The sequence below is a fragment of the Panthera onca genome, chromosome C1, assembly GCF_046562875.1.
Source record: "Panthera onca isolate mPanOnc1 chromosome C1, mPanOnc1 haplotype 2, whole genome shotgun sequence".
NCBI classification, from domain to species: Eukaryota; Metazoa; Chordata; class Mammalia; order Carnivora; family Felidae; genus Panthera; species Panthera onca.
Genome location: NC_138346.1, coordinates 59367429 through 59392297, shown reverse-complemented (window position 1 = coordinate 59392297; position 24869 = coordinate 59367429). Strand labels below are relative to the sequence as shown.

The window sequence follows — 24869 nt, the reverse complement described above, 5'->3', positions numbered from 1 at the left end:
CATTACATGCCTCCTGAAATAACGGAGTGGTAAATACACAAGGTCACCTATGTAGCATTCCTGGGAAGAAAAGTAAGGGAACAGAGAAATCCAGAACGTGGGACACTCTATAAGAAAATTATTCCAGGGGCACCTGGCTGGTTCAATTGGCAAGGCATACCACTCCTGATCTTAGGGTCAAGAGTTCAAGCCCCATATTGCATGTAGAGCTTACATGAAAAAACAATTTTATCTTTTTTTTTTCTTTAACGTTTATTATTGGGAGACAGAGAGAGACAGAGCATGAGCAGGGGAGGGGGAGAGAGAGGGAGACACAGAATCTGAAGCAAGTTCCAGGCTCTGAGCTGTCAGCACAGAGTCCGATGTGGGGCTCGAACTCACAAACCATGAGATCGTGACCTGAGTCGGATGCTTAACTGACTGAGCCACCCAGGCGCCCCAATTTTTTTTTTAATTTTAAGAAAATTAGTCTAAATTCAAAAATATCAGGATCATGAAAAAGAAGAAAACGTCAAATTGAGGTTACAGGAGACTAAGGAGAAAAGATAACTCAATGAAATCTGTGATCCTTCATCAGATCCTGATGAAATCAAAAACAGCTATAAAATGCTGTTTCTGAACTAATTAGGGGATTTGGATAAAGACTACTTTAATGATCAAGTATATGTGAAATTTGTAGGTGTGATCATGGTGCTGTGGTTATGGAGGAAAATCTAACAGAAACATGCTGACATATTTAGAAGTCAAGTGCCATAATATCTGCAAGGTAAGCAGTTTAGCAAAAAAGCCAAAAACCGAAAAATCCCAACCCCCTAACAGAAATACCTGTATAAGGGCACATGGGTATTTGCCATATGAAAGATACACTCATGTTCCTTCTCCTACTCTTTCAACTTTCCTCTAGGTTTGAAGTCTTGCACATAAAAGTTTACAAAGGTGGGAGGTACGGGTTGGTTATCAGGACCCTTGGTATTTGCCAGGCCATCCTGGAGATTCCAAGGAACCCATGAGGGCCATAAAGGTCTCTGTGGTGCTCAGTGTACATGCTGGGGATTCTGTGAGTCAGCCCTCACTCCATCGCGCAGGGTCCAAAGATGATGGGGGGGAGTCAGACCTGAATTGTAATCCTTGCTCTGTCTCTTCCTGGCTGTGTGTCTTGAGGCAAGTTACTAAATGCCTCTGACCTCATTTGTAAAAAGAGAGATCAGGACCCCGAGATCAAGAGCCGTATGCTCTTCTGACTGAGCCAGCCGGGTGCCTCCCATCTTTTGTTGTGATGTGCTCAATAAATAATACTTCCCAATCCCACCTCCCAAACTGCCAAATCATTCATTCATTCATTCAACAACCATGCATTGTTACTCCCTGCAAGGGCAAGGGGTATACATGTGAATTCAGTTACTCCAGGGAACTCGTGATCAAACGGGGGGGGGGGGGGGTGGGGGGGGGGAATACACTGGTAAATTCTAAAAGTGCTAAGGCTGTGACAGAAACACTGGCGTCCAGAGGGGGAGGGGCTGCCGCAGAAGCCCCTGGAGGTGGGCTTGGTGGCCTGAATGGGGGATGAGGGAGGAGAGGGAGCCGTACTGAGAGGCCCCAGGGGCAAAGGCAGAGAAGACTGGAAGAGAGTCTGGCAGAGTGGACAGGGCCAGGTCGGACACTGGTTGGGGGGGGCCACGGGAGCAGTGTGGGCCCTGGTCTCAGAAGTAATGGGGCGCAGTAGGCCGCGATGTTTTGTTCAGAAAACATACCAGGGCTCAGCTATCTGAGGTTGGTTTTAAAACACTGGAGGGAGGAGAGTTCTCCAATAAAAAGAAAAAAAAATTTAATAAAAAAACACTTGAATTAATAAACAAATAGAAGGAAGTAACAGACCCTAAGCTTTCCCCTGTTGCCCTCCTCCCTGAAGGGGAGGAGGGAGGCACGGATGGGGGACGAGGTCTGGCAATAGGGCCTGCCTGCTTCTGTGAAGGGAGAGAGTGACTACCAAAGAGTAAGTAAGGCTCATCTATCACCTGCTATCACCATCTCCTCATCCAGTTTCTGTCCCCACGCACATAAAACTATGAGGTCCACCCACCACCCACCCCATCTCTGCTTTCCAAATCACGTATTTCTGGAATGCATTAATTTTTTTCCCCTTGCTGGGGAGGCACGGAGGCCCCCCACCCTGTGCCAGCACACCAGGCACTGAGAACTCCGGGGTCCCTGCCCCAGCAGGCCCCCCAGGGCCCCGCTGCTGGGCTGAAGGGGTGGTCGAGGCGGCTGGGTGGGAGCACTGAGCCTGGCTGGGTACGCAGACGCAGAAGGAAGCTTCTCGCCTAATTCCAAATCATTTTTCTAAGAACAAAAACTATGTACAAATGAATATTTCCATCTTTATTTCAAATTCTAGGTTTCAACTGCAATATTAATGCTACTCCACAGTGTAATTTACTTGTAATAATATATCATTATTTCCATTTTACAGTTCTCTTCTTAAAGTAGTAAAGCAAATGTTTAAAACAGCACAAATCCGCAGCCCCACAATTCTCCATTCAGGCTCAGAATTTGTGCTCTCCTTTCAGAATTGCACATAATTGAAAACAATGAAAACCCCCGATGTGCTAAATGCTCTAGTCATTAAAGCATTTTTTTACTTTGGAATAAAAGACGATTCTTGTGGTTATAGTTATTATTTATTTATTTATTTTTAGAAGCCCCAAACAAGCTGCTTCCTGTTCCCAGACTGACATCTGCTGGGGATGTCAGGCTGACCGGCTTCCCGGGCAGGCCCGCAGCCGGCTGCCACTCCTCCCAGCCTCGGGGGGCAGGGGACCGCACCAGGAGGCCAGGGCCCCACCGGCAGTCCAGGGCCAGAATGGCCTCTGCAGGCCAGTATCCAGGGTCGGTAACCTGCCCCAGGTACCCAGTTTCTCTCCTGCTTCCAGCAGCTGGGTTAAGCGCCAGAATAGCATTGGCTTGGTCTCCAGTGTTGAATCAGGCAAGAGGCTGGTAGACAGGAGAGAGTTTGGGGGGCAAAATCAGGCACATGGGCAGGATGATTGTCATCTGCGTGCAAACAGGCCTGCAGACTCTGGAGAAGCCCACGCTGTTTCTTTGCTTTCTCTGGGACGTCTCCATGTGCATCTTTCTTTTTCTTTTTTCTTTTTTGGTACTGGTTCCTTTGCCTTTGATACAACAGCTCCCCTTTAGGCAGTCCTGGGAATCGGGAATCAGGCCCTGTAGGGGAGGGTCTCCGTCCTTTGTGAATTAGATTTCAACGCCCCTTGGCCTCACGGTTAACAACCAGGAACGAAGCTTCCTTTTCCACCCAGAATGAGGGGCTCCCTGCCTGTTTCCCAATTTGTAGGAAGCCTGGTCTCCTCCCTCTCCTCCACAGTTTAAATCACCGAGCCGGTGGGGGTGGGGACCTGAGGGGCTGGGGCAACAGAGGGTTCTTTTCTCTCTCCTGGAGAGATCTTCCAGCTCCAGGGCCCCTTTATGATCTGTGTCTCTGGCTCTGAGCTCTGGCTTCTGGCCCCATGAAGGACATTTTCCCTAAGGTGACTTAGGCCCCCTCAAAGTCAGCATCCTGCCCCAGCCAGACCTCTAACACACCTCCTACATACCCCGGCCCTGCCCCAGCACCTCCAGTGGGGACTTTGAGCCCTCCCACCCTCCCATATCCGTCCTACATCTGTCCCTTCATGACCACCAACATTTCCTTCCCCCTGCCCGACTTCTTCTACTCCTGCCAAACTGCTCATCTCTGCACCAGGATGAAGGCACCCCCAAACCCACTTACACACCTCTAATCAAACCTCATCGTCTACAGAAAAAGCCCAAGGCCCTTGGTCTGACCCAGCCCAGACCCAGCCAAGATCTCCCAAGGCCCAGAGCTGCCCTGGGATGACTTCAGGCAGGATGACGGGGAGGCATTAGAAGATGGGGTGCCTACATGAGAACAGTGAGTTTGCTTTTTACTCTCATTTCTCAGTGTCAAGGAAAAAAGTCCGGTTTGGTGTTAGTCACCTTGTTTGTTGGCTCATTTTATAAACTTTTAACTTAGAATCGTTTTAGATTTCCAGAGAAGTTGCAAGAATATCACACGGAGCTCCTGGACTCCCTGCTCCCAGTTCTCCCACTGTTAACGTTGCCAGGGGAGGCCGTCAACACCTCCCTGTGACTCTCCCTTTCAACAAGAGCCCTTCTGCAGCCACAGCAGGGAGGGTGAGCTGGACGCTAATCACATTGCTTCGTTTGCAATGAATATCTTTTCTGTTACCTTTTATTTCCAGCAAGTGATACTACTCACCCACGTTCTGAATTCCAAAAAGCTCTGAAAAAAAATGAAAGGTTTTTTTGTAAGTTTGGAGCCAAAGCTGATTTGAGGCAATCTATAAATAGTCTTTATGCTGCTTGGTGTAAATATTCATACATTTCTCTGCAGAAATATTCATTCATTCTTTGGCCCTCTGGGGATGTTAAGTGATGTTGCATATATGCACTATATCACCTTTTGAAATCAGAAAAAAAAAATGTGAATTCTGGAACACATCTGGCACTGGGGGCTTATCGTGGGCTTACCATTTACAGTTACGATATAAAGTTTCTTTTGAAAACAAATTTATGTAAAAAGAGCAAGTCATTTCAAGAGAAACAGTAAGTAAATTGTGAGTACAGGTGACCTGTACTTTTAAGTTCCTCTTTCACTTTTTCCTACCTCCTCATAGAAGCATATGGGCGCTAAACAGAAAACAAAGAATCTGCAAGGCCTTCAAGATCTGGTCCAAACACCCCGGGTGGTCTTCACCTGTGCTCTGGCCCCACTCTCCCCACCACCCCCCAGCCTTATCTCAGTGCCCTCAACATGCCAGACTTACTCAGGCCTCCAGGCCTCACACAGTCTGTTCCATCCCCTTTCCCCACCTCTTTCCCTGGCAAACTCCCTCCCCTTCTACCAAACTCAGCCCAGATGCCACCTTGTGCAGGAAGCCTTTCCTGGTTGCACCCGGTCTTGATTCGGTGCCATCCTGTGTGGTCCCAGGGGACATAGTACCCCGGGGAAGGAAGCAGTCTTAGTTTGACTCCAGTCTGACTCGGCCCCTTTCGGCTGGGTGGTTTGGTCACTTAATTATACTCACCAACATTAATCAGTGGGATCAGTCATGATAGCTGCTATTTGCTACCTACAAATTCATTTCATCCTCACAAGCCTGAGAGAGAGAAACTGTTCTGATCTCTATTTAACATATGAAGAACTGAGACCCAGAGAAGTTAAGTTCCTTTCCCAAGGTCACGGTAGGCAGGGGTGGCACGGATTTCTTCCTCCATCCCTCTTGATCCCCACCATAGAGCAGCTAGAAATGTACTTACATCACAGGGCTGCCGGGAGGGAAAAATGGGATAAGCTTGGCCAGGTGCTGTGCCTCATTTCACAGGCTACTTCTGGACACTGGGTACCCCAGACACAGGGCACTTACGTGCTTCTGAGGATAGCCCAACCCAAGGGCTTACAAGCTGTTGCTCTTTGCTGCTCCTCTTGGCTTTCTCATCTCCTCACTGGAATCTTCTTGCCCAAGCCCACTCTGGGTGGGGCCTCCCCACAGCTTTATGCTGTAATCAGTATTTACAACTCTGGCCTCTCCCTCTGAGCTCAGCAGAAAAAAATGTGTCTTTTATTTAGCACCCTGCACAGGATCTGAACCAAAAGAGTTTTGTAAAGAAATGCAAAGAAAAAATGATGAAGTAAACGTATGGATGGATAAATGGATGAGCAGATGGACAGATACATGGATGAAATTAACAACGAATGGATGCATTTTTGTCCTTAGAATTTCAAACGCATTTGACATACCATGACTAAAGCAGAATGAAAAATAACATTATCCAGATAACACTCTTAAGCAGATGTACAGAGGCTGAAGAAAAAAGGAAAGAAAACAACCTGTCACATTGCATTGCGCTGTATGTCTGCATTTCTAGTAAAATAATGTGGTAGTAACATTCGACCCTTATGATTCTCACTTGAGATGGGAAGCCGGGAAGGGGACAACTGGCATTTATGATAAAGTTAAGACACTTCGGCTGTCATTGAATAAATGTGGTGGCATAACAACACTGAGAAGTGAATCTGAGAGGGGCGCCTGCGTGGCTCGGTTGGTTGAGTGTCCGACTCTTGGTTTCAGCTCAGGTCATGATCTCATGGTTCATGGGTTTGAGCCCCACTTGGGGCTCTGTGCTGACAGCACGGAGCCTGCTTGGGATTCTCCCTCTCTCCCTGGCTCTCTGCCCCGCCCCCACTCGTGCTGTCTCTGTCTCTCTCAAAATAAATAAATAAACTTAAAAAAAAAAAAAAAAGCAGATCTGAGGCAAGATCTTGAAAGGGGCCAGGCCACGCAGGCCCAGCTGTGATGACAGCCACCCTTGAGCACATGGAACAACTATGTAGATGACCAAACGTGACCCAAGACAGATGGCCTGCATTTCAAAGGTGACAAAGGGATGCAATGTCATTGATATTCAATTTATTAGACTACTGCCCCTTATCTGTTTTCTTCTAACTCTGGCAGTGGAAGGATAATATATGCATTAATGAGTGCAGTTTTTAAAGGTACAAGTGTCTAATTATGGGATAAGAGGAATTACTTAGCTGCAGAGTGCAGAAAAGTCGTGAGTCCCGGAATGGCACCCTCACACACAGCAGTTTAATTTATATGCTATTTATCTCCTCACTTACACCTGCCAGAAACAATTAGCACTTGGTAATTTGTTGATCTTATCAAGGCCCTGGGATTTGTTATCATAGTTGCCACCAATATAAACACTGTGTGAAATAAACAATTTAAAAATAGCCTGCTATTAAATCATGCCCATTTAACCGGGTTTGAATTTCTTTTAGTCTGGTGGAGTTTTCACATTTTGTCATTTCTCGATCAATATATTAATTTTCCAAAGGATTTTAAGATGCTTTCAGAACCCTATACTATCACAGTGGGAGTCAGGATCCTTTTCAAACGTGCCAGAAATCAGTGCCTGTGGAAACACAAGGGCAACCGTGAAGATACACTCTTCCAAGGTTTTCAAGAAGCCGTCAAGAACAGCAACCTCCCCCCCCCCCCGCCCCCCATCCCCACCCCGCTCGCCCTCAGCAGCCCCTAGGACTCCGGTAACTTGGGGTCAACCGGGATTCCGTCCGTTCCGCCCTCCCCTTCTGCGCCCACTCCAGAAGGGCTGCCGGTGCGCGGAGGAAAGCGCTCCCCCGCTGTCAGTCGCGCACTGGGGGCCCTGAGCCTTGCTGCGGCACCTCCTCGGCCCCCGGCGTGTTCTCTGTAGGCCACGTGGGATGGCACCTGCAGAGTTTCCCTGAACTGTGCCCCACAAAACTCTTCCGAAGTGACAACAGGTGTGACGGAGGGAAAGGTAGTTTTAGATACGAGCTCCTTTACTCCGTCTCTTCCAATTACATACTCTCCTTCCCCATCTAAGCTGAAAGGGGGTCCGGTTCTCGCTGCCCTAGGGGAGGCTTCTGTTAGAATAGAAAACAAAACAACCGGGCTTTCTGGCTTTTGTTATTCAAAACCTAAATCCTTAGGAGAATTCAGCTGATTCTCCAGCAAAGTCTGGATGAATAGAGTGGGATTTACCCCAGCCTGGAAAGTTCTTGAGCCGGAGGGAGGAGAGCAGGAGAGAGAGGAGGGGGAAGGAAAAGAGGACGGCGAGGAGGGGTGAGGAGTAGGAGGGGAAAGAAGGAGGAGGCATCACGGGAAGGGGGAATCTGGAAGAGAAGGGGAGGGAAAGGAGGGGGCTCGTGTCCGTGTGTGTTCAGCAGAGTTCAGGGAGGTGGCTGGGCAGAGCCCAGGGAGGTAGCAAAGGTCAGCAAAGTCACCTAGACCAGAGTTTGCACTCAGAAGCTTTCCAGAACCGGGCACAATGGGTGGAACAGGACTGAGAGGCAACAGGAAGTGCTGTGGACAGAGGAGCTGCGAGAGAGTGTGTCCCTCCCAAGGACAAGGCTTCCCATACCCTGAGTATCACAGGAGGGCCAGCCCAGACCTTGGACCCGGGCTGGGATTTGGGGCATCTGAATGGTGCCTGGATGGATCAGTGAGTCAGCACCCTCCTGGCTCCTGGAGCTGGGGCACAACCCCGGGGGGTGGGAGGCTGGTGAGGCAATTTCCGGAAATTACATACCTTCTGATACACTTGAGTCTGTGGACTAAGATTTATATCCACATCATATCTTTGGGGGATGCTTATTCACAAAATTAAACACATTTCCTTATTGTTGGACTTCTTAGAGATCTTAAAATGCTAAAAATAATACATTCTGGATCTCAGAGAATGGGATGCAATAGGTCACTTGTGCGCTGGTAAATGATCAATGACCAGCTGAGGGATCAAATCAGGGATTAAAAGCCCTGACTCATAGCATTTGCCAATTTCTGTGGTGTAAATACTCTGAGGGGCCATTCCAGCGGTAGAGCTGCCTCGGATATTTTGCTGAGGTCCTTGTTGCTCCCTGACCCCAGTCGGCCTCCACTCTCCACAGAGCTTGGTCCAGAGGGCTGTCCACAGTCAACCTCCTACAGGCACATCTCTGCCTTGGAGATGTTTCCCAGGTGGGCTGATCTAAGACTTGTCCTTTTACACATGTGTCATCAGTTTTAATTAAAGGAACCAGTTTCCTGTTCATTATGGTATTCCTACAGCATTGAGTTCAAGTGATTATATCTCTGCCAAGATCTGTGATGTAGCAGGCATAACATAAAGAATGAATAAAAGGCTGGATCCCAATGGTAGCCAGCCTCCAGGATGGCCACAAATGATTCCTGCGCCCTCGTATTCATGCCCTTGGGGAGGATTGATCTATGTAATGAAGGGGAGCAAATTTTGCCATCCTAAAATATGTGTCTTTGGCAAAAGGATTACTTTGAGCTAAAGGCAACCAAAACTCGGCAGATTCAGGAAAACCTCTTTACCTCCCCCCCCCACCGCCCCCCGCTTCAACTGCCTAAATTTATACTGGAAAAGGGGCCTGTTTCAGGGAGACAGCTATTACGAGAGACACCTTCTTATCCTAGAAACTTATCTACATAAAAGGACAGCTTTGTTTTCCAAACTTCTCCTGTGCCTTCCTGTGAATGGCCGTCTTCTGCTTGGTATCTCCAGACTCCGACCCCTTCCCTTGGCTCTGGATGTTCTATAAGCTCCAAACACCTGGCTGACCTTTGGGTCTCATATAATTACGGGACTCCCGTTTGTTTGAAATTTGTTTTTCTTCTGTTAATCCATCTTATATCAATTATCAGACCAGCCCAAGAACCTAGAAGGGAAGAAGGGAAACATTTTCCACCCCTACAGTAACAAATAGGAAACCTGGGAAATGAGTGTGGGACTTCTTCAGAGGCTAGATCACAAAAGACACTGCGGTTTTTGCCTTGCCCCTTGGGTTGCTGGCTCTGGGGGAGCCAGAGCGAGCAGCATGAAGACTTTCTAGCAGCCCTGCAAACGAGTCCACGTGGTTAGACACTATCTGGCCACAGTTTGCCAGCCGTGGGAGTGCTCTATCCTGGAAGCAGATCCTCTGGGTCCAGTAAGCCTTTATCTGGATGCCTGCAGCCCAGCTGAGCAGCTCCTGGGTCTCTGACCCACAGAAGCTGTGCGAGATAATGAGTGCTTATTGTTGCTGTATGCTGCTGAGCTTGGATGTATTGTGTGATGCAGATATTTATAACTAGTAGAACACCTAATCAAGAGGAGCTCTACAACTTTTACCAGGGGAGGAAAGATGCATGTGGACATACACAAATTTGTGGAGTCAGCCAGTATATGTATAATCAGATACTGACTATTACCTGGTATGAGAAATAGGAGAGGGGAGGGAAGAGGTTATGCAGTTGAAAAACAAGGAACCCATCAGGGAAGCTTTCAAGAGGTCGGTTTTGGAAGAAAAGGAGATTTGAAGAAAGGCAGGGCCACATTTTGGTGGCCAGGTCGGTGGGGGAGGCATCTCTCCTTTTTGGAGAAATCAGTTTCTGAAAAGTTTACACAAGCATTCTTTGCAAAATGTGAATGTCACTTGAAAATCAAGACTATCTCTTTTTTTCTTAATTTTTTTTTTTTTAACATTTATTCAGTTTTGAGAGAGAGAGAGAGAGAGCGCAAGTGGGGGAGGGGCAGAGAGAGAAGGAGACACAGAATCCAAAGCAGGCTCCAGGTTCTGAGCTGTCAGCACAGAGCCCAACGTAGCACTCAAATTCACGAACTGTGAGATCATGACCTGAGCCAAAGTCAGACGCTTAACTGACTGAGCTACCCAGGTGCCCCTGAAAATCAAGACTTTAGGACAATAAGAGTCAACCTGTTTTTAGTAAAGTAACTCATAAAATTGTGAATTTTGCACCTTATAAAAAGTACAAAAAAAAACTTACCAAGACACACAAAAGTTGTTACCAGTTTGTTGTCTCCTACCACTTACATTGTGTGAGACATAACAGAACATTTATTTATTAGTTGGTTTAAATTGCAGAATAAAAAGATCCAGTTCTTGGTGGGTTGGTTTCCATCCTGGAAAAATGGATATAAGCTGAAATAAAGGGAATGATTTCTATTTAGTCAAAAGGAATAAACAAACAAACAACAGCCCTTCAATCAACCAGAGAAAATTAGTACCTCTTTCCAGTCTATTGTTTTTCATTTTGCTTTGCTTTTTGTTCTTGTTTTCTTTCTTAAAAGGACGTTGAGAGCCATCATGGAAGTCATGATGATATGGAAACACTGGCTGGAAAAGCATCCTGGTATCTTTTTCTTTTGCCTAATTCTCCTTCAAGATACTAGCTTCAAATGACATAGGGAGTTTGCTTAAATCAAATAGAAAATTAAAGCACGCGAATTAAGGAGCTGGAAGAAAAAGTACTATAAAGTAAATGAACAAATATGTAAAAAAGGTACTCAGCCTCACAATAATTAAAGAAAGGCAAGCTACAAGGAGATGCAATTTCTAAAACCCTATCAGGTTGGCAAAGATGAAAAAGTTTGATAATACTCAGTAAATGAGAGGAAAGGGGAGTAAGTCAAATCACAGGATAGGGATGGGAATGCAAATTGGCACAATTTCAGAGGCAATTGGACAACATCTAGCAAGATGTTAAATGCACATACCCTTTGACACAGTAATTCCATCCCTGGGTATAAGTACAATTGGAGGATATCCATTGCAGCCTTGTTGGAAATCATTAAAAAAAATGGAAATAGCAATGTACACAATCGAGAGTGGCTAAATCACAAGTGATAACAAAGGCAGGGAGTGCTTGCTTGTTTTGGGATCAGCACTGTTCTAAGAGTGCTACTATGTGCAGTCACGTGATCTCGTAAGAACCCTGAGACTCCATTCTCTTCCTATCATGGTACAACCATGCCATACGGACACCATCCTGCCATCCAGATTGCAGGGGGAGGTCCACCTGTGCTGACACAAAGGCCACTTATGCAATAGAAGGGATAACAGGCAATTTTAGAACAGGTTGTCGAGCACAATCTCATTTATGATAAAGAAATAATAAAGTGTGTATATACGCTTACATTTATGCAGGAAATATCTAGAAAGATAATCCAGAAAGAGTTAACTGTGGGATCCTCAGGAGAAGTGTCCATTTTTTATTTAATATCTTCTTTATTTTTCAACTTTGTGTATGTATGTATGTGTTTACTTATTTACTTACTTACTTGCCTAGTACACATGTGTAGAGATTTTGCCTGGAGTTAGACAAACTGCACAGGTTGAGGTCACAGTTTTCAAGACTGCCTTCACTTCTGACACCAACTGCTATGGAGCACTCAGTTTCGATAATCCACTGTAAGGGCTCACAGAACCCATTGCGGCTATTCTATTCATGGTTTTGGTTTCTTACACGGGAAAGGAGGCAGATGAAAGCCAGCCAAAGGAAGAGACACATAGGACAGAATCTGGGAGGGTTCCAGACATGAGACTTTCATTGTCCTCTCCTGTGGCTTAAAGATGCATTACCCTCCTGGCACTGATGTGTGACAATGCACACGGAGAACTGCCAACCGTGGAAGCTCACACGAGCATCAGTATCCAGAGATCTTAACGGGTTTTCATTATGTAGGCATCACTGATTGATTGCCCCCATGGTTGAAGTTTACAGATTGATACTACAGGATCCAAAGCCACACACTAAATTATAACTGATCTTTCTGGAGGGGCCGGTCCTTACTCTAAGATCCAGGGTGGCCATCCTATCCCTAAACAAAGACAGTCGTATCCGGGATGACACAGATTAATTCAAGAAGCTGAGGGTGAAGGCCAGACCTGTTTTTGGGCAAGGCCAAATTCTTTATTACACATTTTTGTAATAAAAACCTGGAATAGCTATACGGTTGAAATGCTTATTGGTACACAGTATAATTTCCAAGCTGTGTTTTTATGTAAGAGGACTGGTTTGCGCTGAGACTCCCTGGTCACGTGGATTCTTGTTCTGCGTTTTCTTAGATTCTATATTTGTCTACTTGGCATCCATTGGTTACAGGGTCACACTAATGGCCAGAGCTGTTTACATCTACCTCCGTGAGCCAGCTTTTGTGGGCACCTGATAATATTACAAATCCTCCAATCGGTCATGAGTCCGTACTCCCCACCACCTCTTTTATTGCACTCACATACCAAGCCAATATTCCTCTGCCCTAATAACCCAGGGCCAGGTAGCATATAACAAGAGACCACCTCTATAGCCCAGAGCCTGCTGACTCAAACTAGCCAATATTAACCTGTTTTCTCTGCCTTGCCTTGCCTTCCTGTGGGAAACAATAAAGGTTCTGGCCCATGTTTTCCCCTCACTGCTTCTGCCTCCTGACCAAAACTGGTGCTACCCCACGTGGCCTTTGTGGCACAATGTGCTCCCTTCTCTCAGGAAATGTAAGTAATAACAATCTTCCTTCAATGGCATTAGCCTCGTTGTGTCATCTCCAAAATTAAAAGCCTGTGGGTACAACCGAGGCAACTCTGAGACCTTCCTCCAAAAGGCCTAGGTTTTAAGAGGGTAATAATCCTTACTGATTGGCACAGGCCTGGGCTCATATATGCTCGTTGAATTTATTTTATTTTATTTTATTTTATTTTATTTTATTTTATTTTATTTTAGAGAAAATGAGAGGGGGGAGTTGGGGGGAGAAGGGCAGCAGGAGAAAGAAAGAGAATCTCAAGCAGGCTCCACACCCAGCACAGAGCCTGACATGGGGATTGATCCCACGACCAAGAGCCAAAACCAAAGAGTCAGATGCTCAAAACCTGAGCCAAAACCAAGAGTCAGATGCTCAAATGAGTAAGTCACCCAGGCGCCCCACATGCTTGTTGAATTTAACGAATAAGTTTATACGACTAGTTTTTCCTACAGTGATACAGCCGATAAACTATTCATCTTGCTTGATGTGATCAGGGCCATACGTGGAATTTGAGAAGTTCCATAAACCACTTGCAGAAATATGTATCAGCTTTCAAATTCTGCACTGAGTGAATTTACTGGAATATTGATGTCCTACTTGGTCAGTGTTGTTTTGTTACTCTTTCTACTCCGCTAACCCCAATTCATTTAGTTAGCAAATACACTTATATCTATCTATTGCTAAGAACTAAAACATCCTTGGTCAACTTAAAAACTGAAACTCAGAATGAAGAGAAAATTGTACTTATTCCATTTAGGCTGGTTGCATGACTTAATTTAGGCTCTGAGCAAATTTAGCTTATGAGTGTTTTTGCTTGTTATAAAATGTCAGGGATTTCTTGGAGCTGGCTTTAACCAAAACACCTGTGTATGAACTCTCAGACAAAGATATGAAAAACAGAAATTCTGGTAAACTGAAGGTGTACATTTGATAGTTAATTCTATATATGACAGTGTTTGACCCAGTGGTCCCTGAAATGAGGTTTGGTCATATTCATGCATTTTTAGGGACATAAGGTGTAAAGATGGGAGTGGGTTAGAAAGGAGAAAAACCTCAATAATATTAAATAAAGAACAAATTTAAGCCTTGAGCAATAAAAATGGATAAAGCACTGAAGTTCTGGACAAATAAGATTATGAAATGCCAAGCCATAAAGAATGAAGAATATTTGGAGTTTTAATAATGTAGGTGAGCTTTTATAGCAATTGTAAAAAAATAATGTGATTGCCTCAGGCAATAGTAGAGCCTGTTTATAGTCAGTTTCTAATAATTCCCAAAGGCAGACCCCAATTAAGAACTCAAATTCTGAACCAGAAAGGTTGAAAAACATTTTGAAGACAACTCTAAAATGGCTCTTTGGGAATACTGACATTTTTCTAGAGATTAGTTAATGAAAAATCATTTTAGTTATACTATTATACTTAGCCAAATTATGCTGGAAAACCAGAAAAATTAAAAACACTTTGGTTTTATAATACCCTTGGAGCTTTAGCTAAAGTTAACAAGCTATAAAGGAACCATGGTTTACCAGCCAAGTGTAAGGTGGGGAATTGCTTTTGTTGAGTCAGGGTAAAGAGTGTTAGTGATAAATGCTCTTGAGCATGGCAAATTTTGTGAAGTCATGTGTATCTGGAGGCTTTTAGCTGCAAGTGACAGAATACTCAAACCAAAGTGTCTTAAACAATGAGAGCATTTCATTCTTGCACAAAACACGACGTCTGGAGGCAGGCTGATCCAGGTTTGGATCAGCACCAGTTAGTGATGTTTCTTGGTCCACTTTTATTTTTTTTTAGGTTTATTTATTTTGAGAGAGAGAGAGAAAGTATGAGTGTTGGAGGGGGTGGGGGGCACAGAGAGACAGGAAGAGAGAGAAAGAATCTTAAGCAGGCTTTGCATTCTCAGCCCAGAGCCCAATGCAGGGCTCCAACCCACGAACAGTGAGATCATGTCCTGAGCCGAAGTAGGATGTTAACTGACTGAGCCACCGAGGCGCCCATGCCCATCTTTTTGACCTTCCTTTTCCACTACTCCGAATACAGTTCTTTACTAAATCTATTATTTTCAAATCTAAAAGGAATGCTATCCAGATAGCCCTGGAATTCATCTCAAGTCCTCACAACAGGAGGGAAAAGAGCGGGGTAATCTCTTCCGTTCTCCCTCTTTTAGGGGAGGAAAAATCCACTCTTCTTCCAGCTGTGTCAAGCCCTGTCCTCAGGCTTCTTTACATTTCGGAGGCCAGAGTTGGGTCACCTGCACAGTAGAAGAGAGATTACAGGATGAATTTGGGCTAATAATGATTCATCTCCTAGAGATGGGCACACTTACTATGGAGCAAAATTGAGATTTTGTTAGCAAGCAAAAAGCAATCAGCAGTGTTTGTGATATTTGGAGGCTTTAGCAGGTGAAAGGTGGGGCATCAGTCCCCTATAGCTCAGCTGGTCATTCCTATTCAAAGGATGCATAAAAAAACGAAATTTAGGGGCACCTGGCTGGCTTAGTCCATTGAGCGTCCAACTTCGGCTCAGGTCATGACCTCGGTTCACGAGTTCAGGCCCGACATCGGGCTCATTGCTATCAGCACAGAGCCTGCTTCAGATCCTCTGTTCCCCTCTCTCTCTGCCCCTCCCCTGCTTGTGATCTCTCAAAAAATAAAAAACATTAAGAAAAAGAAGTTTTTTAAAGGAAATATATCTTTCATTTATTATATGGTTTAAGTTGGGTAAGGACCTCAGTAAAACCAGGTATCATATGTGGCATCATTTCCGTTAAGCTATGGGATAAGCTCCTTACTTAAAAAACTTGACCAAACCTAATATGGCCCTTCATTAAATCTATTTTCAAGTAAAAAAGAAATGATATGGGGTGCCTGGGTGGCTCAGTTAATTAAGCGTCTGACTCCTGATTTTGGTTCAGGTCATGATTTCCCGGTTTGTGGAATGGAGCCCCACATCGGGCTCTGAGCCCTGCATCACGAGGGCAAGAACCAAGGAATCTTACCACAAAAATAGACAAAATGCCAAGCCTCATGAGAGATTACCTGAAGCGCTGGAACAAGGCAAGAAGCAGGAGCCAAGGGGCCAGAAGGCGCAGGTTCCCCAGGGACTGACACTCAGCGGGCAGGCTGTGCAGTGTCCACACTGACAACATACTAGGACGCTTCTGAAGTACCTGATGGCTGCTGGCCTGCACCCCAAGTGCTCCTCGACCTCCCCACAAACCATGTCCCCACAGCCTAAGTAAAGGTTTAATCAGTGGCGCTTCTAGGATTCTGTGCTAGCCCGCGAAACCTGGTTTAAAAAAAAAAGGAAAAAACCCCCACAAAAGCAAAGGGCAAGTTGAAGAGAGCTGTGTGAAAGCTCTCTTTCCCTTCAAACTGCCCCCTCCACAGCCCCTCTGCTGTGGCTTTTCACTGAGAAATAAGGTACAGAGGCCCCATGTCTTCCCTGTCTTTTCTTCTATCCCAGTGGAAGAAGCATTTCTGCATCTACCAAAGACCGGGTCCTCCACCCATGTGCCAGATCGAACCCCGTCACCCTACCACCTCTCAAGGACCACACTTCTGTCCCTTCCTTTCCCTCTTTGCCTCCAGCCTCAAACCCTCCTCCTTCCCACTGCTAAAAAAATCCAACGAACCAACCAACGAACCCACCAACCCACCAACCAATCCACCAACCCCCAACCACCTCTTTTGCCTGAACATCTCCCTCTACCTTCGATCCCATTTCTATTGTCTCAATTATGGCAAAACTTTTCACAAGAGTCATCCAAACTTACTTTCAAGTGAAACAGAACTCATCAACCAGCTCACCTTTACACACATCTTTTTTCAACCGCTCAGCAGCATTTGCTTTCTTTTTGAAACTCTGCCTTCCCCTGGCTCCTCTGACCATACTCTCCTTGGTTTGTTCTGATATCGTTAGCTGCTTCTTTCAGTCTGTTTGGCTGATCTCCACTCCTTTCCTTGACCTTTGTTCCAGGCTCATTCATGGATCCTTTCCTCTTCTCTTCCTATACTCTCTCTCTAGCCTAAGTGATCTACTTCAGTTCTCAGGTTTTGAATACCACCCACAGAGTAATGATTCTAAATTTATGTATCTGCTGCCTGAAACTTTCTTCTGAACTTCAGACACATGTAGCTAGTGGCCAACAGGATATCTACCACGTGTGTTTAAAGGGCATCTTGAGCCTACATTTAAAACATTTTTAAATTGGTTTGTTTTCTTATTGAGTCTTAAGAATACTTTGTATATTTTGGTTAAAAAAAATTTTTTTTTTTTTAAATTTTTTTTTTCAACGTTTATTTATTTTTGGGACAGAGAGAGACAGAGCATGAACGGGGGAGGGACAGAGAGAGAGGGAGACACAGAATCGGAAACAGGCTCCAGGCTCTGAGCCATCAGCCCAGAGCCTGATGCGGGGCTCGAACTCACGGACCGTGAGATCGTGACCTGGCTGAAGTCGGACGCTTAACCGACTGCGCCACCCAGGCGCCCCTAAAAAAATTTTTTTAAGTAGGCTCCACACCCAACATGGGACTTGAACTCACAACCCTGAGATTACAAATTGCATGCTGTAGCCAATTGAGCCAGCCAGGCATCCCTATTTTGGTTAAATTCTTTATCAGATAGGTCTTTTGCAAATATTTTCTCCCAGTCTGTTGCTTGTCTTCTCATTCTCTTTACAGTGTCTTGCAGACGTTTTTAATTTTAATGCAGTACAGCTCATCAATCCTTTCTTTCATAGATTGTGTCTTTGGAATTAAAGAAGTTATCACCATATCCAAGATCATCTAGATTTCCTCATATGTTATTTCCTAGGAGGTTTAGTTTTTAGTTTTGTATTTTACATTCAGGTTTGTGATCCATTTCAAGTTACTTTTTTGTGAAAGGTGTAAGGTCTATGTCTATATATATATATATATTTTTTTTTTTGCATGTGGATGTCCACTTGTTCCAGCACCATTTGTTAAAGAGATTACCTTTGCTCCATTGTATTGTCTTTGTTCCTTTGTCAAAGATCAGTGGACTATATGTAGGTGGGTCTATTTCTGGGCTTTCTATTCTGTTTCATTGATCGGTCTATTCTTTCACCAGTACCACACAGTCCTCTTTACTATAGCTTTATAGTAAGTCTTGAAGTCCGGTTGTGTCGCCTACACTCAAAATACATTCTCAATTCCTACCTCCACACACTTTCCATAACTGCTCCTCCCTCGAGTCTTTTCCATTTCAATAAATGGCACCATCCATTTGCTCTGGCTAAAAACCTAGAAGTCACTCTTGATTCCTCCCTTCCCTTCTCTCATTCAGTCCATCATTGTGTCTTCCTCCAGCAAGCAGATCAAGTCAAGTTGCAGCTCTCCATTTCTGCCTAGTTCAGATGAAGAGCCAATCTCATTGGTTCTACCATAACTGGTCTCCCTCTTGCCCTCCTCCATAGTCAGCGAGCCCCACACCTTTTTATCTTCAAAAAAAGGAGAGGAAATTAGGATTTATTATACGCATTTTATATTTACCCTTAAATGAAAACACAGCCAGCCTGAGCAAAGTGGGATTTTTTATGAGATGTGTTGAAATCAGATGGGGATATGAGTTCAGGCTAAATTCCTGAAGAAGAAAGGTAAAGCCCTAGACTTGTAATAGCCACTGCAGTAGCCACTCAACCACATGGCTACTGAGCTCTGGAAATGTGGCTAGTTTGAACTGACATGTGTTTTAAGTATAAAATACACTCCAGATTTTGAAGATTTAGTATAAAATTAAAAAAAAAAAAACAACACAACCCTAAACAGTCTTAATAATTTTTTGGTTGATTACACGCTAAGGTGATAAAAATTTGGAATACTGGGTTAAATGAAATATGTTATTAACATTGTTTCTTTAAAATGTGGCTGCTAGAAAAATTTAAATTATATCCATGCCTCACATTCTATTTCTGCTAGGCAGTGCTGCCCTGGAAGGTATATAACGCAGGCCTGGTGTGGTTCTCTGGCCTGATGTCCCCTTTCCTGCTCCATCTCTCCCGGGCATGTCAGCCAGCACATTTGCTTCTTTGTCACAGGATGCTCTCATGACTGGGAGGACTGGTGAGATGGCTGATAGATCAAGATTCCAAGTGATCTTTGAAGACATGCATCAAGGGCGCCTGGCTGGCTCAGTTGGAAAAGCATGCGGCTCTTCATCTTGGGGTTGTGAATCTGAGCCCCACATTGGGTGTAGAGATTACTAACATAAATAATAAACTTAGGAAAATAAAATAAAAACACACATCAGACTGTATGGCTTTGTTGTTGTTGTGGTTGAAAAACTCTAATGGCTATCCATTTAAGTTACAATGAAAGCTCAACACTATGTCATACATACAAGGCCCTGTGTAACTGAGAACCTCTTACTCATTACACATTAGCCACCCCAGCCTATCTGTTCTTCTAAAACACGGGGCTCTTTCTTCCCTTGTAGCCTCTGCATTGGCTGTTCCTACTGCCTGCAATGCTCACACCCTCTTCACTCCTTGAGTTTTGGCTCAAATGAATACACGGAAGTTCTCAGATATGATGTCATTCTAGATGCATCTTTACATTGCCTTCACATCTTTCAGTTATTTAAATGAAAAACTGCATAACTATTTTAATCCCATTTATGTAAAAACAAATATGTATGCGCATATATGTACATACAGTAACTATTTGGAAGGATACACACCAGGTAACTGAGATTACTTCTGTAATCATACTGTACACACTGCCCCACAACTGACTTTTCCATAAAGCAGTATGAGTAAGAAATTTTCCTATGCCAGCTCATATAGATGCACTTTATTCTTTTTAATGGCTGAAGGTATTCTTTTGCATGAGTGTATTATAACTTGCTTCACCATTTCCCTATATTGATGGATATTTAAATTGTTTCCAATTGTTTTTGCTATTACGGTTGAATCTTATTACAGCTGATATGGATTTCAATTCTTTGGATCATAGAAAACAATTTACCTTCTTATGTATGGGAGTCAGTTTTTATCATATTTTCTGAAATAATTCATCCTGTTCAATTGCGAAATGTGGCCATCTTAAGCATTAACAAATTCTTTGTATGTGGTTTATATATTGATCTTTCTAACCAACATCTTTAAAAGTTCAAAGTAGGGGTGGGGCACCTGGTAGCTCAGTTGGTTGAGCATCTGATTCTTGATTTCAGCTCAGGTCATGATCTCACAGTTCATGAGATCAAGCCCCGCCTCAGGCTCTGCTCTGGCAGCACAGAGCCTGCTTGTGATTCTCTGTCTCCCTCTCTCTCTGTGTCCCTACCCTATTCATGCGCACTCTCAAAAATAAACATTAAAAAAAAACTTTATATAAGCACTTTGTGATGATTCAATAATGCTAGTAATGCTTTGTGCACAAGGGCTGTAATTATATAATTACATTTATAATTGAGGGATACACTTTTCTAAATTGAGGTAACATACAGTACAGTACATAAATCTTGATCATACAGCTTGATGAAATTTTACATATGTATACATCTGAGTAACTGCTCCCAAGATAAAAATATAGAACATTTCTCATACCTTAGCAGACTGACAGCACATTTTCATTGACTAGGATACTTTTTAAGCTGCTTTCTTTCAAATTCCCACATTCCTCATTTCTTTAGGATGATTACTTACGATTCTTATGCTAATAATAATTTGGAGAAGGGACAGTAGGGTGAAGAAATAGGGGAATCACAAGTGTCTGTTGGGTGTTTTCTCATCTGTACTCATCTCTAATCATTTATCTATTTTTAGAAACTGCTCATGGATGTCCTAGGCTGAGTTAAGGAGAAAATCATGGATTGCCAAAATTTGCAGGTTTATACGATCCAGACTGACAGGATTTTCATTCTATTGTCCCCAAATTGTTTCTATTCATTAAGGCCAATATGGGTCATTCAATGAAGATAATCCTATGTATACTATACTATTTGTAAAGTTATGAACATTTTTTAAAGATTTTTTTTTTTTTTATTTTTGGGGCACCTGGGTGGCTCATTTGGTTAAGCCTCCAACTTCAGCTCAGGTCATGATCTTGTAGTCCGGTCCCTGAGTTCCAGCCTTGCGTTGGGCTCTATGCCTGAAGCCTGCTTGGGATTCTGTGTCTCCCTCTCTCTGTGTTCCTCCCCAGCTCATGCTCTGTCTCTCAAAAATGAATAAACACTAAAAAAAAAAATAAATAAAAAATAAAAAAAAATTATTTTTAAGCAATCTCCACACCCAGCATGGGGCTCAAACTCAAAACCCTGAGATCAAGAGTTGCGTGCTCTACCGACTGAGCCAGCCAGGCTCTTTTTTTTTTTTTTTTTTTTTTTTTTTTTTGAATGGGTAGTAATGAGCTGTGCAATTTTGGTTATGCAATTTAATTTCTTTGTGTCTTTACCAGAAAAGGGATAATGAGAAAAAAAAAACCTGGAGATGTAAGAATAATAATGGAGATACATAAAATAATGAGAGAAAAGTAGGTTATGGTCAGATTATCAATGGCCTCAATTGCTGACTTGATATATTTGGATTTCCTTAGCCTTTCTTTTTACTGCTTTTTTTTTCTTGACTGTCCAAAGTCCCCTATGGTATTTTAGTTACACTGTATTGAATAGAATTTTGTGGCTACTCTGTAAATGTAATAACAATTTTCTGTGAGAAAATTCCAATTTCCAAATAACTAATTTACAACCTACTCTTTGCAACAGTTTGTGACTTGTCATTTTGTTAGCATTACTTAACCTTTCTGCTCCTCAGTAACTTCTGACTTACAGAAAAGGTGAGTTAAGCAAGATATTCTAAAATGACATTTTCAGCCTAAAAATTCCAAGATTTACATGAAGTCCGGGCATGTTATTAGCCAAAAAAAAAAAAAAAAAGTCAACATTTATCACTCAATCCAACAATTTCCTCTTTCAAAACGTTCTTTAGCAAAAGTAAAATATTAATATTTCTTCTGCAGAACAGGTATTTAAAGAACCACAGAAAAACATGCTGCATAGTTTTCTTGTGTATAATACATAAGGACTGGGCCTGTTAGGTGATGTTAAAGGGAATTATATAGAAATTTACATCTATTGTGTACCTCTTATACATCTGGAACTCTCTTTAGTCCTTTTGTGCCAGGGCATTTAATCTATGTGTCAGTATGATCTTCATTATGTATATGAAGAAGGACCAGCTTGCACAGGGCGACATCCAAGTAGTGGATGTGTTATCTGAACCTAGATCTGATCACAAGCTCTCTCCACCCTATAAAGCTGTGCTTGTAACATGGTACAGAAGGTGTGAATTCCCAAGAAGGTGTAATGGAGACAAGTATGGGAAATGTATATGTTTGTTGGGGTAAAAACCTAAGCTGCTACAAGAGAAATACAGTAGCTCAAAGAACACTGAAGTTTATTTCTTTTTCATTTACCAGCCTCACGGTTAGCAGTCAGGCAGCCGGGTGCTCTGCTCCTCAGAGTCCTTCCTGCCATATCGTGGCTCTACCGTCCTCTGGGGTGCTGTCCTCGTATGGATTTTTAATGATGGGCTCTCTGGGACCTGTTGGGAAGGAAAATCGCTCCTGAGGGAAACACACATCCAACAATTTGAAGGCCTAGATCTGGAATCAGCCTTCACTCACATTCCACTGACAAGATTTTAGTCATGCGATCTACACCTGGCTGCAAAGAAGCTGAAAAAGTTTGTAGCAAGACAGCCAGGTGCCTAGATATACTCTATTAAAATTACGAAAAAGGAATGCATTCTGGTAGCCAACTAGCATACCCTCGTATTATGTCACTTCTCAGAGTAAAATCAACAGAGTTGATAAAATAATCGGCAAGCGCCTCCTTCAAACAGTTCATAGTTATGAAGAGTAGAGTGTTTTATAAAACTATATCCAGAGGACTAGGAAAACGGACTTGCGATGTAATTAACTGAAATGAGATCTATTCCTTGTACTCTTAAGACAACCAAGATGGTTTATTTCACCAGAAAAAAAAAAAAAAATAGCAATTTGCACAAAGACCAGAAGGAGAGTCAAAGAATCAGACGCATCACTATTTATCAGTCTTTCCCACATTCCTATGGCAACAGAATGCACTGATCTTGCTGGATGGGTTCTGTGCCTTCAAATGCAGGCCAGACACAGGCACTTGAGGACGGTTTCTTTCCTCCTTAGCAGCTTGCCAAGCACGAAAGCAACTCTATCATACATGATGAGAAAGCAGATCTAGAAATGCTTCCCTGGAACAGCATCAAAATGAGCTGTGGTTTGAGAAGCACAACTACAGAGTCAAACGAAGAGTTGGATCTGAGAATCTCAACTCCAGTGATCGAGATCTCATGTTTCACTAAGAACTCTGTTGCACATCCTACAGCTTGTACGTCTGTGATGCGAAACAGGCACATCTCCCTATTACCTCCCATTCTTATGTGTCCTTAGGAGAAATACTGTAACTATCTGTGACCGTGTTTTCACTGTGACCACACAGAGGCAGGGCTAATAAAATGACTTCACTGGTCAAGTAGACAGAAGTATCCTCAATCGAAGATATCCATTAGAGGACCCAGAAGTGATTTCCTAAACAACATTTACATTTCTCTCTTCTAATTTTACATTTGCCAAGCAACTTTCTGTTCTATGATTTAGTCTTGAGTGGGTACAGATGCTACGAGAAAGTACTCCCAATGTAAGTTAAAAGAATTGCTATCATTTACTAAGCACTTGCTCAGTACTAAGCAGTTTCAGCATTGTACATGTACAAATTCATTCACTCCTCACAACCATGAGAGAGGTCCTATTACCTGCCTTTGATAGCTGAGAAAACTGGCTCAGAGTAAAGTAACTTGCCTAAACAGGGACACACAACCAGGAAGCAGTGTGGCCAGGATTCAAACCCCGGCCTCCTGACTCCTGAGTATACACCTTTATCATCATTTTCTTACTTACATATCAGGAACATTTTACTGTAAATTGAAGAACTTGTCATTCTAGTTTATAAATTAGTCTCAGAAGTTTGGAAAATGTTACACACAGCATAGGCTGAGCTGAGAAAAGCAAGTCCTGAAACCTGTAAAGCCAAGGCCCGTATCAGATACTGGCTTAAGAACTCTGCGAAGTGCTGCTGGTCCAATGAGTCCCCTGTTTTTAAAAAATATTTCCTAGTTGCAACATGGGGCTTTTCATTAAGATACTAATTTGCAAGTGGCTCAGGATATTCCTAGACCAGGAAGGCAATTCAAAAGCTGTCAGTTTTTATAGGGGCCCCCCCAAATTAATTAGGAGACAAAGTCCCTCAAAAGTCAAACCTCTTTTTTAATTTTTGAGAGAAAGAGAGAGGGGGGGGGGGGGGAGGGGCGGGAGAGAGGGAGACACAGAGTCTCAGGCAGGGTCCAGGCTCTGAGCTGTCAGCTGAGAGCCCAATGCAGGCCTTGAACCCACGAACCACAAGATCATGACCTGAGCCGAAGTCGGACTCAACCGACTGAGCCATCCAGGCACCTTTTCTTTTTTTTTTTTAAGGTCAAACCTGGCTCTTTTATTCTATCACTATAGTATATTTTTACAAGCTTAAAACGAGACCAATTTTCGTGACTAAGCAGCTTGCCATTAGGAATAATCATTTCTGAAGTCTCTGGCAAAATAAAAGAAGAGCATTTAGTGTATGTAAGTAGACTAATCAGAAAAATATGAGACAGGAAAAGAAGGGGTTTTCTGTCTCTGACTCTTTGGGGTTTTTTTAAGATTTTATTTTAAAATAATCTCTACACCCAACATGGGCTCATACTCACAACCCTGAGATCAGGAGTTGCATGCTGTCCACTGATGGAGCCACTCAGGTGCCCTGGTCTCTGACTCTTTGAAGGAGAGGGGACAGAACTGTTACAAAGAATCTTTGAGAATATAATACAAAGAGACA

General features: G+C 43.3%; 2 long non-coding RNA genes across 2 annotated transcripts in view; both read right to left on the bottom strand.

The window, feature by feature from the left end:
* Positions 1–5943, bottom strand: part of LOC132671216 (uncharacterized) — a 35657-nt gene extending 29714 nt beyond the window's left edge. The window contains exons 1-2 of the long non-coding RNA XR_009607009.3: positions 5359–5943; positions 4298–4321 (exon numbers count right to left, since the gene is read on the bottom strand). This is a non-coding gene — a long non-coding RNA (uncharacterized LOC132671216). The remainder of the gene's footprint in view (positions 1–4297; positions 4322–5358) is intronic.
* A 4487-nt stretch (positions 5944–10430) lies between these two features.
* LOC132671217 (uncharacterized) lies at positions 10431–23545 on the bottom strand. Its single transcript, XR_009607011.3, has 4 exons — positions 22732–23545; positions 22379–22506; positions 10657–10844; positions 10431–10570 (listed from the first exon to the last, which is right to left on the bottom strand). It is a non-coding gene; the product is annotated as an uncharacterized LOC132671217 (long non-coding RNA).
* Positions 23546–24869: the final 1324 nt, after the last annotated feature.